This window comes from Poecilia mexicana, unplaced genomic scaffold, assembly GCF_051168715.1.
Source record: "Poecilia mexicana isolate PSO_F unplaced genomic scaffold, ASM5116871v1 scaffold_23, whole genome shotgun sequence".
Taxonomy (NCBI): Eukaryota; Metazoa; Chordata; class Actinopteri; order Cyprinodontiformes; family Poeciliidae; genus Poecilia; species Poecilia mexicana.
In genome coordinates, this window is record NW_028263392.1 from 10,077,127 (window position 1) to 10,104,027 (window position 26,901).

General features: G+C 39.5%; 1 protein-coding gene across 1 annotated transcript in view; it reads right to left on the reverse strand.

Annotated features, from left to right (window-relative positions):
• Window positions 1-26,320, reverse strand: part of plxna4 (plexin A4) — a 220,701-nt gene extending 194,381 nt beyond the window's left edge. The window contains exon 1 of the mRNA XM_088003196.1: window positions 25,779-26,320. The gene's annotated coding sequence lies outside the window, so the exon portion shown is untranslated. The remainder of the gene's footprint in view (window positions 1-25,778) is intronic.
• Window positions 26,321-26,901: the final 581 nt, after the last annotated feature.

The following is a 26,901-nucleotide window of genomic DNA, read 5'->3' on the forward strand; positions in this document are numbered from 1 at the left end:
CAGAGTAGGTCCAACAGGGGTCACAAAACTGACCCCTGCTGATACAATAACCAGATGGCAAACTCACTGCTTTCAGAAAGGCAGGAGTAAGGGAGAAAAATGAGGACACAGAAAATAGAAGGCGGGTTGTCCTTGGTGTTTACACCAAGACGTGGATTAGCAGCATGGATTACTGTCACAAGATACCCTGTCAAGATCAAGGTTAGGAGGTCTAATCCACCGCAGAGCTGTTGATATTGCAGCGAAAGCCTTCAGATTGTACTGTCAACTGGGTATATGTCAACTAAATGCAAGAGCACAGATTGAAAGACGAACATCATGACTACACATGTAGCAATCAAAAGTGTTTACAAGAATCAAGATGCCTCAATGACAATTTATGAATAATTTAAAGCTATATTTCAGTTTAAAAACAGCAATTTCCAAGGGGAATCATCTGTTTACTCAGTTTATTCCAAATATACTTTTCTGTTCACTAGAAAACAGTAAATAGTAAAAGACTTTATATCTTGAAACACTTTTTCTTTTACATGTAGTCCTTGATTAATAAAAGCAAAGTGACAAAAGGATAGATTTAATGTTGAAAGAGAAAGATTGGTCAATTTCTCTAAAATCAGATTAATTTCCAAGGCGACCTTGTTTGGTTTGCTATGGCAACGATAAACTGGTTCTGAAGTTCAGTCAGAAAAACCTTAAGCAGCAAGCTCTGGGAATGAACTCAAACAGTCAGCTTGATTCAAGTCTGACCTGAAAACTATTTCAGTAAAACCATTTCTTTTTCAGCCCACACAAAAACTGCACATAGTTTGTGCTAGTATACAGGACTATTGTACATTACTGCCTTTTTTTCTGAAATGCATGAAAAAAAATAGTGGGTGGTAGCATTAAAAATTCTCATCTTCAATATTTTTTAGCAAAATCTAAAGCAAATTTTAAAGTTTCCAAAGCATGGATTACCTGTTGGCTTCATATTTATGTTTCCGATCTTTTTGTTTTTTTTGTAAGCTTTTGCCAGTCTTATCCATCTTATCAGAAACCTCAACTTATAAAGCCTAAAGAATTTCCGTAGAAGCAGGTTTTAATTATCCCCGGAAGTAAAATCAACATTTTAAAGTAGCTTAATCAAAGTTCAAACCAATTGAATAAAAAATATTAAAGGTGTTAAAAATTAGGGTGATGGCAAAAAGGCCTTCCTTTATCACCAAAGATAAAGGAAGGTAATTTCATTTATATAGCACATTTACATTTTCAGCAACAAGGCAATACAAAGTGCTTTATTTAAAAGGAAATACAAACAAAATAGCAAACCAAAGGAAAGAGCAAAACAAAAAAAGAGAAACAGAATCTAATGATTCTCCATCCACTTTAGTATGAATGTTATAATTTAAAAAAACCTTCATTTCATCCATCTTCTGTACACCCTTGTCCCTCAGTGGGGTCGGAAGGGTTGCTGGCGCCTATCTCCAGCTAACGTTCCAGGCGAGAGGTGGGGTCACCCTGGACAGGTCGCCAGTCTGTCGCAGGGCAACACAGAGACAAACAGGACAAACAACCACGCAGACACACTCACACCTAGGGAGAGGTCAGAGAGGTCAATTAACCTCTGACAGTCATGTTTTTGGAGTGTGGGAGGAAGCCGGAGTACCCAGAGAGAAAACCACGCATGCACAGGGAGAACATGCAAAGACTCCATGCAGAAAGACCCCAGGCCGGGAATCGAACCCAGAACCTTATTGCTCTACCAACTGCGCCACTGTGCAGCCCCTTTAAAAAAACTCAAAATGCAAAATCTTTTGTATGTCCTGTTTAAATGACAAGCAGAACAGGAACCGGGAGGCCAATTTTACTTTGTAATGGCAATACAAATTAAAAAAAGGAAAAAGTATTGATTTAATTATAAAACTAATCAATTAAATTGAAAAAATGATGCAACAGATTCAACTTAAATACAATAATTGTGACTCAACATGTTCGTCTTGGAGTAGCTTTACAAATAGTGCTGATGGAAGAAAACGCAGAGTTTAAAAATGGGGTTTCTTAATGGGGCCATCAAAGTCGCAACGACTCGCAACAGAGCCCTGGAGGTCAGCCAAGAGACCAAAGTTACTCGCCACAAAGCCCTGGAGATCGGCCGGGAGACCAATGGGACTCGCCACAAAGCCCTGGAGGTCAGACCGGAGACCAGCGGGACAGCTAAAAAGACCTGGAGGCAGCCAGGAGACTGACAGGACTCGCCTCGAAGCCCTGGAGATCAGCGGAGAGACCTACAGGACCCGCGACGAAGGCCTGGATGCAGGCCGGGAGACTGGAGAGATTTGATGTCTGTAGGTCTGTGATGCCGGACAGGGACTTGGACGAATTGGCGCTCACGGCATTGCTGCCCCCAAGTTCCTCATCAAATTCACGCCCCTCCAGGTCTCACTGTCATTGCCCACGTAAGTGTTGAAGTCCCCCAGCAAAAGAAGGAGTCCCCAGGAGGGGCAGTCTCTAGAACCCCATCCAAGGACTCCAAGAAGAGTGGGTAATCTGAACTGTTGATCGGCCCATAAGCACAGTCAACTTTTCTGCTCCAGGGTGGTGCTTTTCTGCTCCAAGGTGATGCTTTTCTGCTCCAGGGTGGTGCTTTTCTGCTCCAAGGTGGTGCTTTTCTGCTCCAGGGTGGTGCTTTTCTGCTCCAAGGTGGTGCTTTTCTGCTCCAAGGTGGTGCTTTTCTGCTCCAGGGTGATGCTTTTCTGCTCCAGGGTGGTGCTTTTCTGCTCCAGGGTGGTGCTTTTCTGCTCCAGGGTGGTGCTTTTCTGCTCCAGGGTGGTGCTTTTCTGCTCCAGGGTGGTGCTTTTCTGCTCCAAGGTGATGCTTTTCTGCTCCAAGGTGATGCTTTTCTGCTCCAAGGTGATGCTTTTCTGCTCCAAGGTGATGCTTTTCTGCTCCAAGGTGATGCTTTTCTGCTCCAAGGTGATGCTTTTCTGCTCCAAGGTGATGCTTTTCTGCTCCAAGGTGATGCTTTTCTGCTCCAAGGTGATGCTTTTCTGCTCCAAGGTGATGCTTTTCTGCTCCAAGGTGATGCTTTTCTGCTCCAAGGTGATGCTTTTCTGCTCCAAGGTGATGCTTTTCTGCTCCAAGGTGATGCTTTTCTGCTCCAAGGTCGTGCTTTTCTGCTCCAAGGTGATGCTTTTCTGCTCCAAGGTGATGCTTTTCTGCTCCAAGGTGATGCTTTTCTGCTCCAAGGTGATGCTTTTCTGCTCCAAGGTGATGCTTTTCTGCTCCAAGGTGATGCTTTTCTGCTCCAAGGTGATGCTTTTCTGCTCCAAGGTGATGCTTTTCTGCTCCAAGGTGATGCTTTTCTGCTCCAAGGTGATGCTTTTCTGCTCCAAGGTGATGCTTTTCTGCTCCAGGGTGATGCTTTTCTGCTCCAGGGTGGTGCTTTTCTACTCCAGGGTGGTGCTTTTCTGCTCCAGGGTGGTGCTTTTGTGCTCCAGGGTGATGCTTTTGTGCTCCAGCGTGATGCTTTTGTGCTCCAGGGTGATGCTTTTGTGCTCCAAGGTGGTGCTTTTCTGCTCCAAGGTGGTGCTTTTCTGCTCCAAGGTGGTGCTTTTCTGCTCCAAGGTGGTGCTTTTCTGCTCCAAGGTGATGCTTTTCTGCTCCAAGGTGATGCTTTTCTGCTCCAAGGTGATGCTTTTCTGCTCCAAGGTGATGCTTTTCTGCTCCAAGGTGATGCTTTTCTGCTCCAAGGTGATGCTTTTCTGCTCCAAGGTGATGCTTTTCTGCTCCAGGGTGGTGCTTTTCTGCTCCAGGGTGGTGCTTTTCTGCTCCAGGGTGGTGCTTTTCTGCTCCAGGGTGGTGCTTTTCTGCTCCAGGGTGGTGCTTTTCTGCTCCAGGGTGGTGCTTTTCTGCTCCAGGGTGGTGCTTTTCTGCTCCAGGGTGGTGCTTTTCTGCTCCAGGGTGGTGCTTTTCTGCTCCAGGGTGGTGCTTTTCTGCTCCAGGGTGGTGCTTTTCTGCTCCAGGGTGATGCTTTTGTGCTCCAGGGTGATGCTTTTGTGCTCCAAGGTGGTGCTTTTCTGCTCCAAGGTGGTGCTTTTCTGCTCCAAGGTGGTGCTTTTCTGCTCCAAGGTGGTGCTTTTCTGCTCCAGATCTGTCTTTTCTTTCTGCAGGGCGGTGTTTTCTTCTCCAGGGCGGTGTTTTCTTCTCCAGAGCGGCATTTCTCTGCTCCAAAGCCATCTTTTCCTTCTCCAGTGAATTGTTTTTCTTTTCCAGGGCAGTGTTTCTCTGCTCCAAGGTTTTGTTTTTTTCTCCAGGGCGGTGTTATCCTCCTTTAAAGTTCTGTTTACGTCAAACAGTTTTTTGAATTCCTTAAATTTTTCTTGAAGCAGCTTATCTTTTTCAAGTGCAGCTTGTATGTTCATAACTTTAATCTTCAGCTCCTCATTTCTTTAATCAGTCTCTGTCTCTCAATAGACATCATGTCAACTTCTTTCGATATGCCATGGAGCTTCTGTGCCTCTGTAGGTAAGGCCTGTTGTCTTCTCATTTTGGAAATCAAAATATGACACCTTATTGCTCTGACTCATTGTTGATCCTTGTAGTCTGGACAAATCCAAAAACTGCTCAATGATTTCCTTTGTTTGTTAGAATTTGCCTTTTTATCTTGAAAAGCTTTTGTTTTAAATCTCTTGTTAGATGACAATCCTTGTACTTGCACTCCAGCTTCAATTGATGTCACTACCTCAGCATAGCAACTAGAAAACTGTAGTTTGTTTTTTAAATAAAAACAAACTTTACAGCTGAATGTAGCTCAACCTAGTTGATGGCCATTGGAGACAATTCAACTGGTAATGTAGTAATGCAGCACCCCCAAGAGCTATGTGTACAAAGACAAACAAAAGACAGTGTAAAGCCACAAACGACGCATTTACAACCGTAAAGTTTGAACTAGAACATAACATTCACTACTAAAATAGACTCCTATTCAAAAACCAAACCAGTATTCTTATACAATAAAGCACATTTACAATTCCAAATCAATCAATAAAAGAAATATCCTTATTTGCAAAATAAATGTACCTTGTGCCTCTATCAAAGGGGCCGCTAATAAAATATATTTTACTAGCTCTGTTGCAACTTGTCTTCCGTTCTGTTGTTAAGCTGCCGTTCTATAATATAAACAAATGAAGCTGTCTTATCTAAATAAAAGCATCAAGTTAAATACCGGAAGTCAATCATATATTATACAAAATAAAATGACGAAAATGCAATAAGTACAACAAGTACAACAAATAACCCCAAATAATTTGGGGATAGTTACAGGTAATATATCACCAAGGCTGAAATCCGAACTTGGGAGACAGCAGCTCTTGAGGACAATGGACTGGCACAGCAGGGTGGGAGGACCAATGGTCAAAAGGAAACCTTGTGCCCAAAAACAGAAGGGGAAACAGTCGGGCGTGTTGATCCAGTTGATGCCTAGGAAGCCACCAATTCCGACTCTCTTTCTGGCCAATGTCCGCTCACTGGGTAAGAAAGTGGATTTGTTAGAGCTGAGGCTAAGAGTTTCTGCAGAGATGAAGAACTGTGCTGTTCTTTGCCTAACAGAAACCTGGTTTAACAGCAACATGCCAGACTTAGCCTTCCAGATCAACGGTCTTCAGTTATTCCAAGCGGACCGCAACAAACGGTCAGGAGAAACATGGGGAGGACAATATATGTAAGTGAATGAAGGTTGGTGTACAAACTGTGCATTGGTTAAAAGCTGTCAGCCGTGCTTATCTGCCTCAGGAGTTTGCTGCGGTGTTCATCACCATTGTTTACATTCTACCGGGTGCTAATGGCAACAAAGCATCGAAGGAGTTGTATTATTTGTGGTGTGCAGAGCTCTCACTTCCACCTCTGAGTTGTTGACTAAAGCTAAGTGTTAGCGGCATAATGTCCAATTTTCAAGTTCAGCCCGTGGGGATTTTATTGAGTAATGATAATGCCCGGGTTTTCATTGTTTTTTTGGGGACCAACAAGCATCCTTAAAATGAATGGCGCGATGCCTGCAGTACGGCAGCCTTTCTCCTCCGGGAACTGCTGGTTCAAAGCGAACGGAGGGTTGCCGTACAATAAATTTCATATCATCCCGGTCTGAACAAAGGGGTGGCGGAAATCATCGTGACGGTACACAGTTCACATACATGTGAAAGTCACATGTGCCACATGAAAACCACATATGTGGTTCACACAACTTTTCACATGTGAATGATGTGAATCACATGTGAAAGCACATGTATACGTGTGATTTTGGAACTTTTTGTGGTAAAATCACATGTGACGCATTCATGTGCATCACATGTATATCACACGTGCATTACGTTTCATATGTGTATCACATGTGATACACATTGACATTATAAGATATGTGAAACCCATGTGGATCACATGGTATACATATTTGCAACACATGTTGCAAATATGTATTACATTGTAAAAAAAAATTTCATTTTTTTTTTTACAATGAAAATTTCCAAATTCTTCATATTATTCACTTTTCACAATATGGGATGAATATGAGGTCACATGTCAATCTCATATAATTTTATAAGACATAACTGCATGCTGAAGTAAACTAGTAGCTATGAATAAAGACTTCCAAGACAAGTATGTCCACAAAACAATTTATTTACTTATTTACGTTTGAAATTGTTGAGAACCAGAAACAACTTTTAACATCTGAACATGACACCATACAGATTTGCTCCAAATCAGGCCCAGACAATAAACGTGTGGAAACTGGATGTGTAAAAACAGGTTTAATACCATCAGTGCCAGTCCTGAAAAGAAAAGCAAAACCTCAGGTAAAACCTCAGCGACTGGTCCTTCACGTTGTTTCAGGAGAGACCAATGGCGTAAATCCCATCTCATTATTGGGGGGGACCATAAACAGGGACATTTTTTAAGAGCAATTTTGGGGGGATCCGCAAAGTTACATTATAACGTAACGTAAAATATGGTTTAAATTTTTCTCTGTGTGTGTTCAAGCTGCAACATCAAAAATTACTAGTAAGTAGCAATGAATAACAAAAGTGTTTTTCTCAGTAAACAACCTGTTGAGACCCATAGAAGTAAAACTAAGATTCAAATGTTACTCAGATACGAGTTTGGTTCAGTGTCACAGATCTAATCTCTGCTACACCTTTACAAAAACTTAAGGCTCTAAATAAATTTAATAAGTAATTCCACCTAATAAAATTCCTCATAAATATTAATTTATTGCAGTGTTTCTCAATACAAGTCATGTGTTATTTAAATGATAACTTAAGTTAAGTTGCTTTAAACTTTTTTTTATTTTATTTTGGGAGGGGGAGTCATTTCCTGGATGGCTGAGAACCTATAAATATGTAGAAATTGAATTTCTGGGAAGTATCATAACTTATAAAGGTCAGCACCAGAGTTTTCTAAAAAAAATTATTGAAATTTTATTTTGTGGTTTTAAAGGCTCTACGTTGAAGATGGTAAGAAATAAAGGCATACTTTATTTTTTTACTGCCAGCTGCAACAGCCCCTCTTGTCTCGGCTCCCACAAAGAGCTGTCAGCTAGTGCTAATGCTCAGCCGCTCCCTCTTGTTTCCAACGCTCCTTATTAAAGAGTTAGAAAGCTAAATATAATTGAAATATTGGCTACCTTCGACTGAAAAAGGAGCAAAGTCTATGAAAGCAATGTAGCAGTTTTGCTAGTTTTGATTCCCAAGGCACAACGTGGCAGTTTATCATGATTCAGCCAAACTAATGAAATAACGAACTGTGGACGGAATTTTATTGTCAATGTGTTTCTTCCTATTGAGCAGGATAAGTAAATAAAACATGTTACATGTCTTTTACTTTAAGTATTTACTTACTGGAGGATTTTTTTGTTTGTGCTGCAGAGCCACAGCAACAGCTAGCTCCTCACTTCAGCGACTCTAACGGAGCCTATGTTGTTCAGCAGGCAGTTGTTGCTATAGACATGAATACGTAGACACCTCATGCTTCAGGTCGGTCCGTTGCTACGATACGCAACACCGTCCGCCATATTGAATGTGGCCTATGTGCCAGTAAGCTAATAAAAGTAAATGGATACCTGCCATTAACACATTTTCTCACACACACCACTATATTTGGTAATAAAATAAATGACTAAAGACAAAGTTTCTGACTTTTAATGTGATTATTGTTTTGGGGCATTTCTGATTCAAGAGTACAATGTTTTTATTTGATAGAAATTATTCTGATAATTTTTATTTTGACATCAATGAACACACACTTTTACAGTGTTTTATTAAAGAACATATTTACATAATTCCATAATTTAATGTACATTTAATGTTTCAAGAAAAATAATTTTCTTGTATTTATTTTTATACATTGAGAAATGACTTGATTTATAAATCAGTCATTATCAAACAGTAAAAATAATTCAGAGTAAATTATCTTTATTTCATTACATACGTTGTATTAATACACTAATACTTAAGATTGAGATATTTAAAAATACACAAAAAGTGAAAGAATAAAACTTTTATTTATTATAACTGGGAACACTGGTCACAGGCAGGGCTTCAGTCTACTGGTCACACTGGGAGAACTCCAATGACTTCTGAGACGTCGTGGTTCCCAGGCTAAAGCCAAGGATAAAAGAGAAATTATCCAAAAGTGTAATAGAAAATACATATATGTTTCCCACACATCCAAAAAAAGACATTTTGAGCATGTTGGGCTCTGACTTGTAGTATCTTTATAGCATAGCTAAATACCGACATGGTGAAGCTGAGCTGGGAAACGGAGACTTGAGATCAGCAGCTCCAGCTCTGATCCTGACTGATCTTTCCTTACAAAATCCCGTTTTTAATTAACTTCTCCTCTAATAGTGGTTTTTCATCAGCTCTCTCTCTCTCATTAGAAAACAGTATGAAAACATTAGCTGCTACGCTAACAATCATTGGTTACTTCGGGGCAATTTAGCTACATAAGAAATATTTTTCAGTTGTTTAGAAGCAAATTTCTGGGTGCAAAGTCAAGTAATTCTGATCTTTCATCCTTACCTATTTAAGGTAAGGCCAATGAATCCAGTTTGTTTTGTAAAACGGTTGAAACAAGTCCACACAGCACAGGACTTAAGGAGTCCTGCTGCCACATGGAAGATGGCGGACGCCGTTACGTACGACTCAGAGCTCTATGAGGGGTCTACATATTCATGTCTATGGTTGTTGCTCCTCCTACACTTTGGACTGAACCATTGTTCTAACAATGGTGGGGGGGACCTAAAAATTAATTCTTATTTTTTTTTTTTAGATGAATGGCAGATTTACTTCGTTCTTTGTTTCTATTGACTTTTTTATATTGATATTGTTTAAATACAAGGGTTTCTTTCATGATTTCTTTGAGGGGGGGAGAACAATTCTAGACTTTCTCAAGATTGGGGGGGGGGTCCGGACCCCCCAAACCTCCCGGGATTTACGCCTATGGGAGAGACTGTAGTATTTGACTGTGAACCCTCAGAGTCTCCATAATCTCTTCAAGGAGGGTTAGAACAGAAACACATGTTGGCATTGCTGGCTTGTACAGTGCTCTTGTTATATTTGGCAGTAACCACAGGTGAAGGTGCTATGGGTGGTGATGCTCAGGTGGGGAGTTTTCCTTCTCCAGTGCTTTAGGTGGTCTCTGGCTGTTCTGCTATGTTGTCCCATTCATTCCTCATCTGAGCTTCACTGGACCACTGGCCTTAAACAAAAGGTAAAAAATTTATAAACCAAAGCTCATATGATCTTCAATACATTTTTGTGTACACACATACACACACACAGCAGAGCCTTACTTTTACATTATGTAATTTACCAGAATGACATGGGGTGCTCTAATCTGCTAAATAAAGCAGCATAAGGTGATGGTGTTTGGTGACGATCATGTGACAGTTGATAAAAACTACGATTCTCTTGGCAATTAAAAGAAAAATCATGCAGTGTTAAAATCAGTAACAGGTCAATTTATATTTTTCAATTGGGAGAATGTCATCATAATAGCAAGGTCAGACAACTGCCGCTGATGACACAGAGAGAGGGGGAAGAATGGCCGTTTTATTATAACAGTCCTCAACTTAAAGTTTGACTGAATAAACAGCTGCCATCTGTTGTGCTCCCAATTGAAAAACAGCCAAGGTAAAGTTTAAGTAGTGAAGCATCTACACATCAAATCCGCACTAATTTGTTAAGTGGAAACTGTTATTTGTTTTGGGAGTTTATCTACAGTTTGAAGATAATGTCTTCAAACTGTAAAATCGGCCAACATTCAGTTCAACGTTTAGCTAGCTTAGCATGACTTTAGTCCTAAGAGAAAGTTCACCGGTACATCACTATCAGCACGCATTATTATGCAGATTTATATTGCTGTGTATACATTTTCGATACACCTCGAGATTCAAATCAAGTAAAAAGTTTCTTACCTTTTGGTTGGAAAAAAAAGCCAACCCTTCAAGAGAAAGAAAGCGCTCAACTAACCGTTTTTTTTTTTGTTTTTTTTAACCGTCCTCAACTGTCCAATGAAGAATTTTCTAGAGTGCGGGGGTGGGGCTTGAAAATATCTCACGATATTTTCGAAATAACACATATATACATATATATATATGTATATACATATATATATATCTCAGAGGTCATTTTAACAGAATATTTTCCGTGTTTGACCAGTTATTTTTTTTTAAACGACCAGACAATTTAAAGCCTGTCTGTCATTTGACATGTTGTAATTACCACCCTTGACTGGTGCACATGGGCAGACATTAGACTTTACGCAAAGATTTGCCTTAAATCAATTAATAAAAAAATAATTTCTGAATATCATCTCATGGACTCTGAACTAAATGCGTCTTTCTGACCGAGAGCTGACATGTTGAAGAATTATGGAACGGACGCTTTGGAGCATCTGGTTAGGAAGCGCGTTCCAAACCTTTGGTTGAAATGGCGCCTTTAATTCAAGTCGAGAATGCAACATTGTGTTAATCCACTTATAATCTAAACAGAGGAGCCAGCAATTTATCTTGAGGAAATAAATAACAGTGTAGAAGTTAATTAGACCATAACATGCGCAGTGCCATGCGCAGTGCGCTGCACAACCAATGCGGACGCTGCTGCGAAGAATTAAACTTAACTCATCCTGCGGTTGAGTTAACCGCAGGATGAGTTAACGTGCACCCAGAAGGTGCACGTTACCTTCCAACGCCCAGAAGGAGAGCGGCACTCAGGAGGTCTGTTTCGGAGAAGCAAAACCACGCAAAAAAAATCCTCTCAAAAGTTCTGTTAATTTAAGTGGAAACGTTTAAATCTAATTTATTATAAGTTATTGGGGCCACAGTCAGTGGTTTTTGTCACTATGGAGAAAAAATTTGATGCAATCATCTGCTTTATGTTTGATGGGATCTGGATTTGTGGCTCAACTAGGTCAGGGGTCGGCAACCCAAAATGTTGAAAGAGCCATATTGCACCAAAAAAACAAAAACAAATCTGTCTGGAGCCGCAAAAAATTAAAAGCCTTATAATGAAGGCAACGCAGGCTCTAAGTGTTTATATTAGCTATTTTAGCCTATTATCAAAACGACTAAGAGCATTTAATCATGAGCATTCATGATTAAATGTTTGTTATCCCTGCAGTGCGTCCTGAAGGGAATGACGCACCATGTGACTACTTTGTTGTATGGTGGTGCTTTAAGTTTACCTCCCGTTACTATGTTAATGTTAGATTTCGTTGCATTGATAAAATTAAATAAAAGCAAAAAAGAAAAGATTTTTGATGTCATTTTTATCATGAAGATCGGCAGGGAAAGGGCCTTTTTTTTTTTTCCTTTTGGAACTCGAAAAATCTGCTCTCAAATGCAGTTTGCATAACAACGATCGCTCCTTGAAAATAATCACGTTATGTGTGTGATCGAAAAAACAACAAAACGGAATGTGCTTAACGTGCCGATTAAAATTGTAGGGGTGGGTTATAATAAGGTATGCTCTATAGTCCGGAACTCTCTTATTTGACAACTTCTCGCTACAGAGCAAACGTACAGGTAATCCCTTCCTCATTGGCAATGAATGCAAATGATTCGGTCCAAGAATTGTAGAATCTCTCCTTGGCTGTTTTCCTCTTTTCCCATTTGCTATCCATGGCCCACCACACACCCGTCAGTTTGTTTACAGCCACCTGCCTCGAATCCCACCCAGTTGAAAGAAACGTGTCGCAGGCTATGACGCAAATCTTTGTTGACATACATGTTGAAATTTTATATTTATTCTACACATTTTTATAGCATTGGAAAATGTTAAGAATGATTGTGTCATGTTTGTCCTCCTACAGAAATCGTATTTAAACAAAAAATATATTTCCCACCCCCATCTTTTTCCATTTTCAAATGTGGCACTATGAAAGAGAACAAGGCATGAAAATAGTAGCCCCCCGCCCCCCATTTTATTTTAGCAAGAAACTAGTGTTGGAGTTTTATTGTTCCTAGAAATGTTTGGGTTTCGCCATTGGAGGGCGCCCAGCGCCGTTTGCAACAGCAGCTGATGCTCTGGCAGGCTTAAGAAGACCGCCATTGCTGAGATATTAGGAGCAGCTACTATAACCGCTGTACTTTCTGTTCACAGGTAAGCCGAGTTATAATATTTATATAGATCATAACGCAAGTAGCCTCTGATAGGTACCGAATTGCTGAAAAAAGGTGCTTCAAAAGAACTGAACTGCCGAGCTGGATGTGAAGCCGGAGTTAGCACCAGGCTAAAGTAACGATCCTAATGGCTCGCGCTCGTGTGGGCTCGTTTGGTCGGCTTAATAGGGCCGCAAAATGTTTTCTAAATATATGTGTTGTTTGAGTTCAGTTAATGAAAATATGTTGGAGTAAATGTATAGTGAAGTCAGTAGTGAGTATGTGTGTTTACTGTTGTGCCGCTCGTTGATTATTGTGTTTAGCGGTTGACGCTCTGGCAGGCTGAAGAAGTCTGCCATTGCTGATAAAACAGCTTACAGCAGATATTACTATAACCGCTGTACTTTCTGTTCACAGTTTGAACTAAATAAATATGCTACACAAGAAGTGACTCGGCCCATCATTTTCTGCGGTGTAAAACGTTTTTAAAAAGCTCCAGGGAGCCACTTGAGCAGCGGTAAAGAGCCGAGGGTTGCCGACCCCCGAACTAGGTGAATATTAACGAAACTAAGCGGCTAAATAGCCGATGTTAATATGATTATAATTTGACAGGTAAAAATAGAACATAACCGATTTTTTTTTTATGTTTTCGGTCAAGATGACGGATAACAAAAAAGTCTAACACGATCTCTGATATATATATATATATATATAGCTCAGACTTAGCAGAGCTTTAATTTTGTATTATTTTATTTTATAAAGCATTTTAAACTTTTATTTCACACCAGTCCACAAAGTATTCCAAAATCAAGTAAACGTGAGAATTTGTGTGAACCATGTGCATTTTTTATGTGGTACATGATTTTCAGATGTGACTTTTACATGTAAAATTAATTAGATTTTTATTACATATTCAGTATAATTACTCAATCTTTACATGGAAAAAAATCTGATCATATGTAGTGTACATGTGAGAAATATGTGATCATATGCAACACATGCGATCCCATGTTGAATAAACCATGGATCACATGAACAAAATGCTTTATCACATGTGGAACATGGGAACCACATGTGAATTTCATGGGATTTTTTTGTAAGGGTTGGTAGATAAGTTTGAGTGTGACAAACAAAGGTGTCGTAAATATCCTGTATTGCTTCCACCCCCCACAAATCCTCCTTTGTAGCATAGAGTTCAAAAGCACTTTGTTTTGTCATCATCCATGATGGTTCAATATGATTGTCTTAGTATTGTGACAGTGCAGTATCACTGGTTAAATTGCACTCAACTTTGTGTTTCACAGTAAGTTTACTCAAACATATGAACACACAGACGTCCACACTCACATTCTTGGCTTAAGCTAAAGTGGGTACTGATGTGGTTTGTGATTGGTAGTGCGTTATCTGTGCAGATCTAGATCTCTAAAGTCATTAATAGAGTTGAAGGATTGCCATTAGCACCTCATTCTGATTGTGTAAGACAGTAGCTGAGTGCCTGAGAGGAAGGACTCTCAGATTTGGCACAGAACAGCAGCAACAGAGAACCAGTTATATCGTGAAATTAATAAATATCTGACCATCAACATCTGATCATATATTACAAAGATTCGCTCATGGAGCTATAATGATCAATTACCATCAAACAAATGAAGACAATAATATCCCAATCTGGATATACAAGATGGAAAATACTAAACTGTGTGTAAAAATTACACCTACCCAATATGAGCTCTCCTTTCAGGGCAGTATTTTTAGAGTGAGATTTGTGGTAACGTTTTCTTTAGCAAGCAGCCTTTTGTCTCCTCCTTACCCAATTTTCTCACTTCTTTTTTTAACTGGTTTTAAGCATACATTTTCCCTATCAAGACAGACTAATTGTGAGTCGATGTAGCCTTGACACGCAAAACTGAAAGAAGGCCAAATAGTAGTGTATTTGTGTACGACTGTATTTCAGTGAAATGGACTCAAATAACCTTGCTTTTTAAGTGCTTGAAGTTGAAGTCTGCTGGGCTTCTTCTCTTGTTTCTTAAATACATGACAACTCTGATCTAAAGACAACTCTTAACCTTGCAGCTTACATATTCTTCCTTCAAGAGGTTTTTGACTCAGCAATGTTATCTTTCCGCATCAACTCACAACCACAAATATCATAAAAACTTCCACTTGGACATACAGATCTACCACAATCACCTTTTCTATTCATCAATATCCAGACAATCTAGTCACACTGCAAGCTGTAACAAATGGAACTCCAATCATATTCCACATAGTGGAAATAATGTTAATAAAGTTAAAAACAACTGAAAATGAAACCCCAGAATCCAAGAAAATAGTTGGGACAAAATGCAGATATCAAAAGGAGCTTAGGCTAAGAACAAAATGGGAGAATATATTAAAGGATGCACCACACAAACAAAAGCACCAATGCTTTACTACTACTGTACATCATTGCATTCCAGGAGTTAGAACTATAATCCACCAAAGCATTGCCTCCAAGCACAACAGCCCAATAACATGAAAGTTAAAAAAAAACAACAAAAAAGCTATGTTTTAATGTGGAGTTTCTTTAATTAAATTTTAGCTTCTCCAATTCTGGGGGTAGTCACCAGAACACAAATATAAGAAGACATTGTTTGAGATAATAAGATTTCCCCATTTAAATTTGGAATTGAGCCAACAGACAAGCTAAAACAGAACACTGGGGCTTGTTTGCATTTGTATTTAAAGCCTACACTGTCAGTGAGGGAATGAAACTAAAGAGCATACACACAAATGTATTGGAAAAGATATTGACAGTTAAGATGGGTTTTGTTAAAATCAGGGGAAAAAGCAGCAACAACTGTTTCCTCTTCTGTGGAAAGAGCCTGTACAGGACCATAAAAATGGGTCAGACTAATTAAATTCAGGGAATATGAATAACACTGTTTAATTTTCTGTATAAACATGCCAAATTACCTTTAGCGAAAAGTACCAACATGTAGACATAATGACAGGGCTTCTGGGAGAAGGTGCGGAGGAGTTGTGGACCAGGTTCAGACAAGTTTAACACTACTGGTGCCTTGAGGGACAGGGCAGACAACTTTCACCGCATTATTTGAATAAATCAGCAGTGGGCAAAGGATAACAGTAAAATAAAAAGAGAATGTCACTGCAACAGAACTTGGAGAGATCGGAAAAATACAGCAGAAAGTAGCACTAATACAGATGTACACGAATAACTGAGTGAGTGAATACAAGGCTGGTTTTCGCTAAAAACACTTGCCCATCAAAAAAAATCCTTAACACATTTATCATTCCAGTATCAGACATCATAAAAAGGTGTTAATTTTCAACTGGTTTGAGCTTGCCAGGGACCAGAACAAAGAAAAAAAAAAAAAACATGACACACTAAAGTGACTGCTTCTGAAGCAACCCTCAAGCAAAATCAGGTTTTTTGACAAGTTCACTTTACATGATTAGACTTGCTCAGGCTCAAATATCTTGTGACAGTTTGTTTTTAATGTTCATCCAGATTTTAGGTGCTTCTTTCTGCATCATGCAGTAACAGCAGGTAGTTTCTGAAACAGACTTGACCTCGAAGATTAACTTCTTAGACAGGGAAGCTTGATAAATCTGAAGGCTTTGTGGGATGATTATGGTAAAAACAATAAACAGCTGTTTTAATGCATCTCCAAATCTCCTACTGTAGTTTTTTTTTTTTTTTTTAAATGACCTTGTAGTATTACACGGACTTGGATAAGACAAAACCAAAAAGGTTAAGAATGGTTTTGGGTTTGTTTTTTTTAAATAACTTTTCCCATTTTGTACACCCAGAGGAACACACAAATCTACACTAAAGCAGATCCCAATGCACATCTGTGAGCCTCATCAGAGCAGTGGATGATTTGGTTTACTCAAAGCACATGGATTAGAGCCCTCCCTTATAATCCTTAGAAGACATGTCTTTAAGATGCCAGTTCTGGTTTATGATGCACAGCTGGAAGAAGAATAGCTGCTTGTTCCATTATTAATCTGTTACTTTTTTCTACTTTACCATCTCCTAAGCTCCTATTGTTCCACTAAGGGAGAAATTACTATTTATTAAAGGAAAAGCAAACCAGTACATCGTAATTATGACATCAACATTTAAGAAAATGGCACTTGGGTCAGTTTAAGTGTATTTTCTTAAAGAAAACTACAGCTTAGCAGGACTATGTAATTATGCAGTGAATCACTGGCAAATGTGGTTATCAGAATTTCACTGAAAAAAAAAATTCATAAATCAAATGTCACAGCAAAGAAAAAGAAATCACAAATGTCTGTGATTTATAAAATCACAAAATAAAAAACGAATGTATAAAATCAATGTTCCAAAGCTTTTTTGTATTCTCCACAAAAAAGGCAAAGGGAAAAAAGTAGCAAAAAGAAAACTTTATACAATTATGTACTTTAATTCTCTACAGGGAATTGTTTAATTTGTACTTGAAAATAATTTCCAAAAATGCATTATCGTCTGTATGCCAAGTTACAGTAATAGAGGAAATTCTTAAAATATATGTTTTGCAGTACATCTATGCTATGACTGCTACTAAAACTATTGCAAACTACAATAACTAAACTTCTAATTTAAAAAAACATCTTTGTAGAGTCACTCATGGTATGTTTTCATCAACAGATTTACAGTATTTATGATCACTTACCATGAACAGAAAAAAATGATTCAGTTTTAAAATTTACACTTGAATGTTTGACAATGACCAACGGTCATTTACCTAGAATACCTCAAATTGTGTTTTGCAGTGTATCCACTGTAATAAAAAGCACAAACTAAAGTTGCAGAAGGAGACTGATACGTCTACTGAAAATGCATCTCTGATGCTTTTTCAATCTTGACTTTTTAGTTTTCACTGACAGAAAAAGACATGCAGCCTTGTTCAAACTACATTCTTGAGGGAGGGGATGCGGGGGGAATCATGTCATAGTTTGTCTTCCTGTTCATATCCCGATCCAGGACACATTACCTCAGTCTGTGCCTTGTGGGATAGATGGAAAATGTGGGACACACCAGGGAAGACAGAATGTCTACACCTGCAGAGACTTGCAGCCTCGACTGTAACAATCTCAGAATACTGAAAAATGAGCAGTTTGACAAGATGTGTCAAATGTGCCCTTACAGCTGCTGAGATATTCCCGTTTTAAGCACATTCAGTGAATTGTGCCGTACAACTGCTACCACCCGGATCTGATAAACGAGCAGAAGTGGCAAAGTGGATGTGTAATTTCCATAAAAGGTCAAAGTGAAAATGAGAAATTTATTAGAAGAAATGCCTATGATTAAGTGACTTGATATTTAACTTTCTCTACAAACTAAATATAATCACGTCCTTAAATTTTATTTTTTTTAAATGTACTTGTGCACACATGGCAATCTTTTTCTGTGCACCATTTTTGACAAACACATCCAAACACTAAAACCAATGTTGTCATAAAGTCATAGCAGGTAATAATTGCCAGTAATTTTAAATAATTGTCTGTAATTATGGAAAGCAGCCCACTGTGAGCTAGAAATGAAAGTGTTTACAATATTGATGTTTAACTAGTGAAATCATTGCATTAGAGTAATTTATGCAGCATAATGATGCCCATTTACGTAAATTTGAATAACCTTAGAAACTTTCAAAAGGGTTAGAAAGTATTTTCACATTTTCTCCTGTAGTGTAATTCTAAGCTTAGAGCTTGAAAATTGAAACAATAATTATGTAAAATACATATCACAAAAATGTAATTTGGGGGAAAAAAATCAATTAAAAAATGGTCCCTTTGTTGCTTTTTTAAGGATTTTGTTTGAACATTAGCAAAAAAAAACAAAAGAAGCAAAGAGGAATGGCAAAGATTAGTACAAAGCGTTCCAAGAACTTATTCTATTTTCATTAACAATCTAAAAACCATGCAATGGAGGTGAAAACCTAAGAAATTTACCTGAAAACAAAGCTGTTAACTAAATGTACAAGCAAAACCTTCTTCACCCGAGTCAAACGTGAGAAGTAGACCACCAACTGAGAAATGGATAAACCGAGTTTACACTTGATTACATAACTTTTCACAGCTTATCCCTACTTATTGGTTACCTACTACTAAATGCTTCTTTTACCTCCATCTCCAAGCCTGTGGCATAAACACATCAGACAAGCTTTCAAGCCAAAAGTCATATAAAGCAGTGAGCAAGAGGATGCAAAATTGTTATTTCGCATTTCACCACACTTCTCCCCTCTTCTGCCGTGCATTGGCCTTTCATGGAGTCACGGTCATTTTTAAGCTTGAAGTGAGATGGAGAAAACACTTTTGAACACATGCTAACGCGTGGTCCTGCATATTTGGTTTCAGCATCTGCCCGCCGGGCCCACAACAGCCCAGTCAAAGCTCAGCTGGAACAACCACCATGACAATTGCAGAACGAAGGGACAAGAAGAGAAAATGGTTGAAGGGAGGAATAAAACCCTCAAGCATTTTTTACATCCGTTTGTAAACTCAGATGATGCGATGAATTTCTGGCTCACCAGAAATTCATCGTTTTAATGCCCCTGCAGTAAGCAGGATTGTAAAATAGTATGAATCAGCAGCGTGAAACTCCCGACTTCAAGGGCGAGGGCTCTGCAGCTGTTAGATGTGTTGCTAGCCCCCCCAAAAAACTATTTGTATCACAAATTATTATTTAACCGATTAATGACTAAAAATGGGAAGACTTTATCTGATATAAAAGTCCAAAATCATACATTCAAATCTTGCTCTTCATTCAAACTGCAATAATTAAACTGCTGAAAGTCCAAGACTTAGCTGAAAAAAATAAATGCAAGGTTTTATGCCAAGTAAGCAAAAAAAAAAAAAAAAAAAGTCTCCAACTGACTGGTGCGAGTTTGGCTGCGAGTCAATCAATGCCTTTGCACAGACATAAGCCATCCCAAATCCTATCAACAGAAAAAAAGATACTCAGGAAAGGCAAAACGGAGTCTTACGCAGAAAGAAGGAAAACACAAAACCCTGTGTAAGTCTCGCTAATTCTTTCTGTAACATTCCTCAAGTTATGCCACGAGACAGCGATGTGCCCTTAGGGGAGGGAGAACAGGAAGAGGTGGAGTCATCATAAAGAAGGAATAACACCGAGTTGATTCTCACTCAATCTCACTACCTTCTGGCTAAAAAACCAGCAGGGGTTCCCCCTTAAACCTGCTGTTCTACAATTACTGTGATAGCACTGAATATTGATGTTCACCGACACTGAGGGGGGACTGAAAGTGTCGAGGTAAAAGAACGAGTGTAACAGCATGGGGATGAGACAAAAATAGAAGGGTATATCATCATTAAATTCTCTAAGGAAACCTGCAGGATCCCTCCTACTAGCACAGTGAATTGTCTCTATAAATAAAATATAGTAATAATCTTGGTATACTTGATTATATATTATATATATCCTTAGAGAAGTCTGCAAACAGTCAATGAGAGCAATACCACATTTCAATAAGTAAATTATAACTGCAGATCTATTCTCGGCTATGTTGTTATTGGCTACATTCTGGGGTTTTTTTTTTTAAATGAAAGCTCTCCCGTGTGTGTATGTGTCTTTTTTTTTAACATTCCCACTTTGAAACGATGCTTTGAGAGCTCACAACTAAAAAGGAAGTCACTGACCTCTTTCAACACCAAACATCGAGCATCGATTCTCTTTTCAAGCTGAAACAAGTTCAATTTTTCTAAAGAGCACCACTTATTAAGGTCAATCCACAGCTTCAGCAAAGTAATAAAGTTCAAGAAGAGTTGAGGCCTATGATGAGGGTAACTTTTAGGAGCAAACACACCACAAACAACCTTTGGAATAATGTTGAAGAGGCTTCATGCACTGTTGCTCGAAAAGGTTAGGCTCTAGATTCTCAAGCTAACAAGAAAAGGCTGACCTACAATAGTTTTTCAAGTTAAAGAATATGGTGAATTGAAAATGATTTATACTTCTGCAAAATGATTTGTACCTCTGTCACAAAGGCAAACATTTTAATGTTAATCCTATTGTTTTTACTCTTCTGTGCATAAAAGCATAAACCCAGACTGGATAGAGTGTAAACAGAAATTTTTAAGTCTACCCACAATCAGATTTGTTGGTAAACCACCTTAAAACTATTATAAAATAAATTTGTGTTGGTGATTATAGAGTGAAAAATTTTAAAAAGTATAAAAACTTCTCAAAGTTTACAGATTTTAAAATTAGGTTTAGTGGATGAACAATAAAATAGTCAATGCAGCATGTTGTGCAAATCGGAGGGGGAAAAAAGCAGTTCAACTGAGGAAGATGATCATATTTAGAAGAGTGCGTCTCTTTCTGATCTGGACTAATGGAGCATGCAAGTACGTGTGTGAGTGTGCTACAGCACGGATTTCTACATTTCTTTGCAAGGACCAGGATGAAAACAGAATTAGGAACTTAATCCTTGCGTGGACTTTGGGCATCAGTGAAGGAGCAAATGAGAGTGAATGTAAGTGCAACAAAAAGCCCTAAGACTGCCTGCAATTTTCTCATCATTTCATGCATCTGAAACAAAACTAATTTACTGCTCGTCACGCTTGGCTTGACATACACAAGCGTAGAACCAATATGCCACAGCGCGTCAACTGCCGCTGCATCAAAGAGAACTGTTTATACATCAGAGTCACAGCTCCATATGAATCACAGGGACCTGGGAGAAACGCCTAATATGGTCTTATCAAAACGAGCAGTCTGGCAAACCCACTGATACGCTGGTGCCTGTCCACATTGCCCTGCCTCCCGTCTACAACAACATCCTTTTCTCTGTTTATACCCTTCCTCATAGGTCATTCCAATGTCACAGCAGTCTGTTTTTTTCCCTGGCACCATACACAAACACACACAGATAAAAGTAGCTTGGAGTAAGGAAGAAAGATATAGAAGGGGAAAGCTAGAGGCAGAAACTGTGAGAGAGAATGACTGAGTAATAAGATGAAATAATAGCGCCAGAGAATACTGGAGGGAGGAAAGAAAAGCGGTGCAGCTGTGTGATAGAGCATGTGCATGTGTTAAACCCCTTAAAAAGGCAAGTGACATCTTAATAGGATTCTGCAGTCAAGAGATGTTCTTAACAGTAAAAACATATACACATACAAATCTTTCTAGTTTAGAAGCATATGCTGACTTTACTGTTCAGATGAAAGCAACGGTTCTCATTAAAATGGATGCTGTCTCATGTATTGATTTATTCTCACAGCGTTCACAAATCTTTTTGTTTGGAGATCCTCAATTCGGATTTTGCTGTCATGGCTGGGGCAGACGTCGATACGTAGTGCAGTGGTGCATAACAAAAGGCTTAATTACACACTTGTAAACTGTTATTCCTTTAATGCAGCATACATTTTTCTGCTTGAAACCAATTATCTGAGTTGGTGCAATCCATGGGTCTGACCTTAATGGAAGCATGGCATGAAGCAAGACCACTGCTGAAAGAACGCCAGAAGAAATGCAGTTGTTCGCTATTCGGGTAGGAAACATGTTGAAGAAGGGGCAAATCTCACTGAACAATACGTCCCCACAGTGATACATGGTGGTGGCAGCATATCTGATTTGTGGAGAAGCTTTTCTTCAGCAGAAAGAAGAAAAGTTTCAGCTTCAGTTTGTCCAAGCTGAAGAGACGATGGATAGAGCTAAAAATAGGGCTATCTGTTAGACAGGGGAAAGTACTTGACACAGGGTCAGAGTTTTAACATTACAACAAAACAAGTATTGCCAGTTGAACAACAGAACTGTTTAGATCACAGCACAGTCAAAGTCTGAGGCCTAAAAATCTAATTGTCCAAACGTGAAAGAGACATATCACACCTCCAAAAGCTGGAAATGCAGCATAAAGTGGTTCTACAAAGTGTTGACTCAAATGCAAATGCAGGCACCACTTTTATGTACAATTTGTCTTCCACTTGAGCGATGCACTATTTTGTGATTTTTCTCTCTCGCTCATTTTTTAAAATAAAATGCATTAAAGTTTGATAGTAGTGTCACTATAGGTGAAAAAGTCAAGGTATTGAAGCAAACTATTATCAAAGCTAAAAAAAAAAAAAAAAAAAAGGAAGGAAGGAATCACTCCACCTAAAACCTGCTTTCAGGTTAACATCCCTGTCATTGCTCTGAAATATGCTAGACACATGACGGCAGGAAGAACAGTTGGGGACACAGACATACAATTTGCAATCTCCTCTGTAGTGTTGGGTGGCGTGAGAGAGGAGCGAGCCTAATTGGACACTGGCCTGTGTCTGGTAGTCCTGTCACAGCCCACAGGGGTGTAAGTGTGTACAAGTGAGGGAGGGAGGGGAGGGAAACAGAGGGAGAGAGAATGAGAACAAACAGAGAACTCCATTCAGGTCTAATTCACAGACGCATCATTCAGTCTGACATGACGATACGTCTCTGTGACCGAAGTATTCATATGGGGCCTCGCCAGCCATTCACAGATGCATCATTCACACCCACACTCAGCCACACAAACACACTTCCGCTGGATCTTGCCTACATGGCCACTAGGCATTTATATCACTATGGAGAATCTGTCAAGAGATTTTCCCCGTTCATATTCAGTTAGTTTTCCCTTGACATGAATAAACTGCAAAGATTTTATGTGGTGCTTATTCTTGCAAGGGTACTGCCCCCAAAACGCAGTTAATGTCTTCCACTACCAAGGCTGGAGTGAGAGTTTATCCATTAGCAAGTCATAATATTGACAAGGCTTGCTCTTGTCAAACTGCAGCGCTATAGCCGTAACATTGGCCGACACACCGGGGCTGGTATGTCAATGTGAGGTGCTTATGTGCCAATAAAAGCTGCCGTTCCAAGTCCTATGGCAGCCTTTGATTGACGGCACGCAGGAAGAGGAAGGGAAAATTTGCACGGCTGAGGGTGTTACTACGTTCACAGAGGTCAACACGCAGTTGGAATTTGATGAAAAGACAAGGATGCAAGATGATGACAAAATGGGATTATCAGACTGCTTTGGAACTAAATATTTTTTTTGCTCCTGGATAGCTGCAACAGCAGAATACACACAGCTTATGAGTAAGCACATGCAGAGATGTGTTAAAATAAGATATCAAATAAAACCCAACAAGTTGTCATGCTAACAGATGCAAAGTAGTCAACGTGCAATTTGAAATCATGCACATAAATCTCAAAAGCCAAGTAGTTTTCAGCAAGTTATTCCCTGTACGTTTGAGACAGCTGTGACTGTGGTATCCAACCAGGTTCTTCCAAGAACAAAAATCCAAGACTTCAGTAAGAAATACACAATTTCTCATGACAATAGAAGCACATAGGAATCAAACTATCTACCTCACAGCCTGTGAACCACATTGACCCTTATGGATTTCCCACCTACAGCCTTGTCCTTTTACCCTACCTGCTATATTGAGGGTGATTTAATTTAAATAAGGTATGTAGTACTTTCGATTCAAAATTCCAAAGTCGAGTAGATATTTGACAAATAATAGTGATCTTTACAAAAATTATAGGATGATCTAAATTGGATTTGCAAGAGTAAGAGCGAATTTATACACAGAGTCCAAGTGGATGTAAGGAGAGAGAAACCAGTAGAGGGGCTCAGAGCCACTGCTGTAATTCTGCATTAGCTACAGGCAGGAGATACAGCTTTCTGTGCATGAGGTGAAAATAATAGTGAGAGCAAGGGAGGAGAGGATGGAGGATAGATGTAATGATAAAGAGAGCTAAGGAATAATGTACAAGACAGATTTTTACCACAACACATAATTCATACTGCAAGGCTGAATATGCAGCATGTCAAAACAGTCTGCAATGTCATGCTTCTTTCTCTTTTATCTCAAATACAGTTTTAGCACCAACAAACCTTCAAACTCAAATACAGATGACAGCCTGCAGTAAAATGACCCTGAGTTACGCAGAACAAGGCGATGGGTGACCTTGCAACACAACAAATGACAAACGAAAATTCTTAGTTTTTAACTTTGAATACTGAGACAAAGATCCCTACATCATTTGCTGTGAAAATAAAAAAAATGTATGCTAAATAAATCAGTTTCAATTTCCCCTTTATATTAAGCCACATTATAGTTATTTTGACAGAGTAAAAAAAAAAAAAAAGAATTTGAGCATGCAAAGGGTTAAAATCTGCACAAAGAACATTTGAATTCCTAAAACAAGTTTATGTCTAATCTTCTAAGTACCATAAAATTAAAACAGTTCTGCCACTACAATAAAAATTTACTGACATTAAACTTAGACAAAGTCGTCTGATAACAGGATGGCCTCTGATGTTAAACCCAGTCTTAAATGTTCCATTTAAAAAACTTAGAAGGTGGTATATCCCAGTGACCTGAGCTGCTCCGAAAGAAGGAAGCTTTAAAAAAGTTTTTCAGAATGTATACAAAGTTCCTCCATAATTTATATTTATTGTGAAAACAAAGAACAGGCAGAAAAGTTATCCTTAGCATGTCGACTTAGTCTGCATAAAATCCATCCAACGTTAAATCATAATACCTTATTGAAATGAAACTCCAGCTTTTCAGAAAGCCATATCCTCTAAATATGTCAGATAAGACCGTGGGAAATGGAGCGTTACTTAGTTTGACCATTTCAATAATTTAAAGCAAAGTCTAGACTGATTCCTTTTGAAGTCAAGCAGTCTGAACGCCCCTATATTTAAAGCAAAGCATGTACGTTACTTCAATCCCTTTAGGCACCATGTATGACGAATATTTAATCATTTTAAAGAGAGGACGACTAACAGTTTGGGATGCTGTTCTCGTCGGCTCACATGAAGGGCACTGGCAGCGCAAAAATTAGGTGACTCGGGCAACATGAGGAGCCGAATCACGCGGAGAAGGAAGGGGATTTAGTTTTCTGCAGTCCTAAATATAAAAAGTCATACTGTTGTGAGGGACAGGTGACTGATCCTGCAGCGGGAGAAAGTCTGTCCGATCGCTTGAGCTGAGCGGACATGGCGCAGCTAGAACAGGTGCAACACGCCTCCTGTCACCTGGCTGGTGCAGTGGGAAGCCCAGCCTGATCTACGGCTATTAACGCATCAAAAGCGCTATAAAAATAGTCCTGATGGATGGAACTAACCTGTTAAAAAGACAATTCCCTTACCTGTAATCTATGCAGATATCAGTCACAACCGCATCGACACTGCGGAGAAGGGGCACCTCCACAGCAAATCCCAACTCTGCTCACTCCCTCCCCAAAAATGAGAAAGGTTCAGAATAACGATATATCCTGATCAAGCGGCTTGTTCACTTTAAATCCCGGACAGCGGCACAGTTAAAATGCGATTCCTGCACTGGGAAAAAGAAATAGCAGCACACTTCCAGCGGCATTCCCCGATCAGCAGGGCTCTACACCAAGCCGCTTTGAGCGCTCTGAGACCCGGGAGCCGCACCTCCCATCTCCTGGCGAGGACGCACTTGGTATGCCGTGGGAAAAGCCGCTGCGCCGTACACGGGATATACCGCAGGAGGCTGCGTCTGTGTGCGTGAAGGTGCGTGCGTGTAGTGTAGATGTGACTCAGTGCGGTGCTCCTGCCCTACTGAGGTGCTGAGGCTGCTGCAGCGGAGTGCGAAAGAGAGAGGGAAGGGAGGACGGAGGGAGGGACGGACAGAGGTGGAGAGGAAGGCAAGCAGAGTTGTTCCAGCTTCGGGTCGAGAGGATGGAGCTTCGACGAATGTTTTCACCTGCGTCCCTGCCTCGTCCGCAGTGACATCCCAGATCGAAGGGCGGGGTTTGGGGGGGGATTTGGTTTATCTTAAATTCTTGGAGCCTGGCTGGAGGCTCAATGCGCATTTAGACCATAACAATACAGCCCGCATCAAAGAGGAGTATTTGTAAGGCAGAAGTACTCCTCACAAGGATCTAAAGCACGCCACTCCTGCCATTTTAATGACCGCATGTTTACGAAACCAACCTAATTATGCAATTAATAACTGCGTTTCTAACCTTTCAAATCACAGAGGGACAACATGTAGTATTAAGCTTTGTAAAATGTGCAGCGATGCCAGGAGAGTGTTTCTGTAATGCGTTCATCTCGCTAAGAATGGGATTTGGCAATGCCAAAAGTGGAATTTTTTTTACAATACAGGGGTGAAATGATCAGATCATCGGATTTGTGCATCTAATCTCAAGATCATTTAAAGGCAGAGATTAGGCACACACAGCAACATAATTACGACCCCTGCATAGTTGTGAGGGATTTAAATCTGCTCCCCTCCTCCTAATG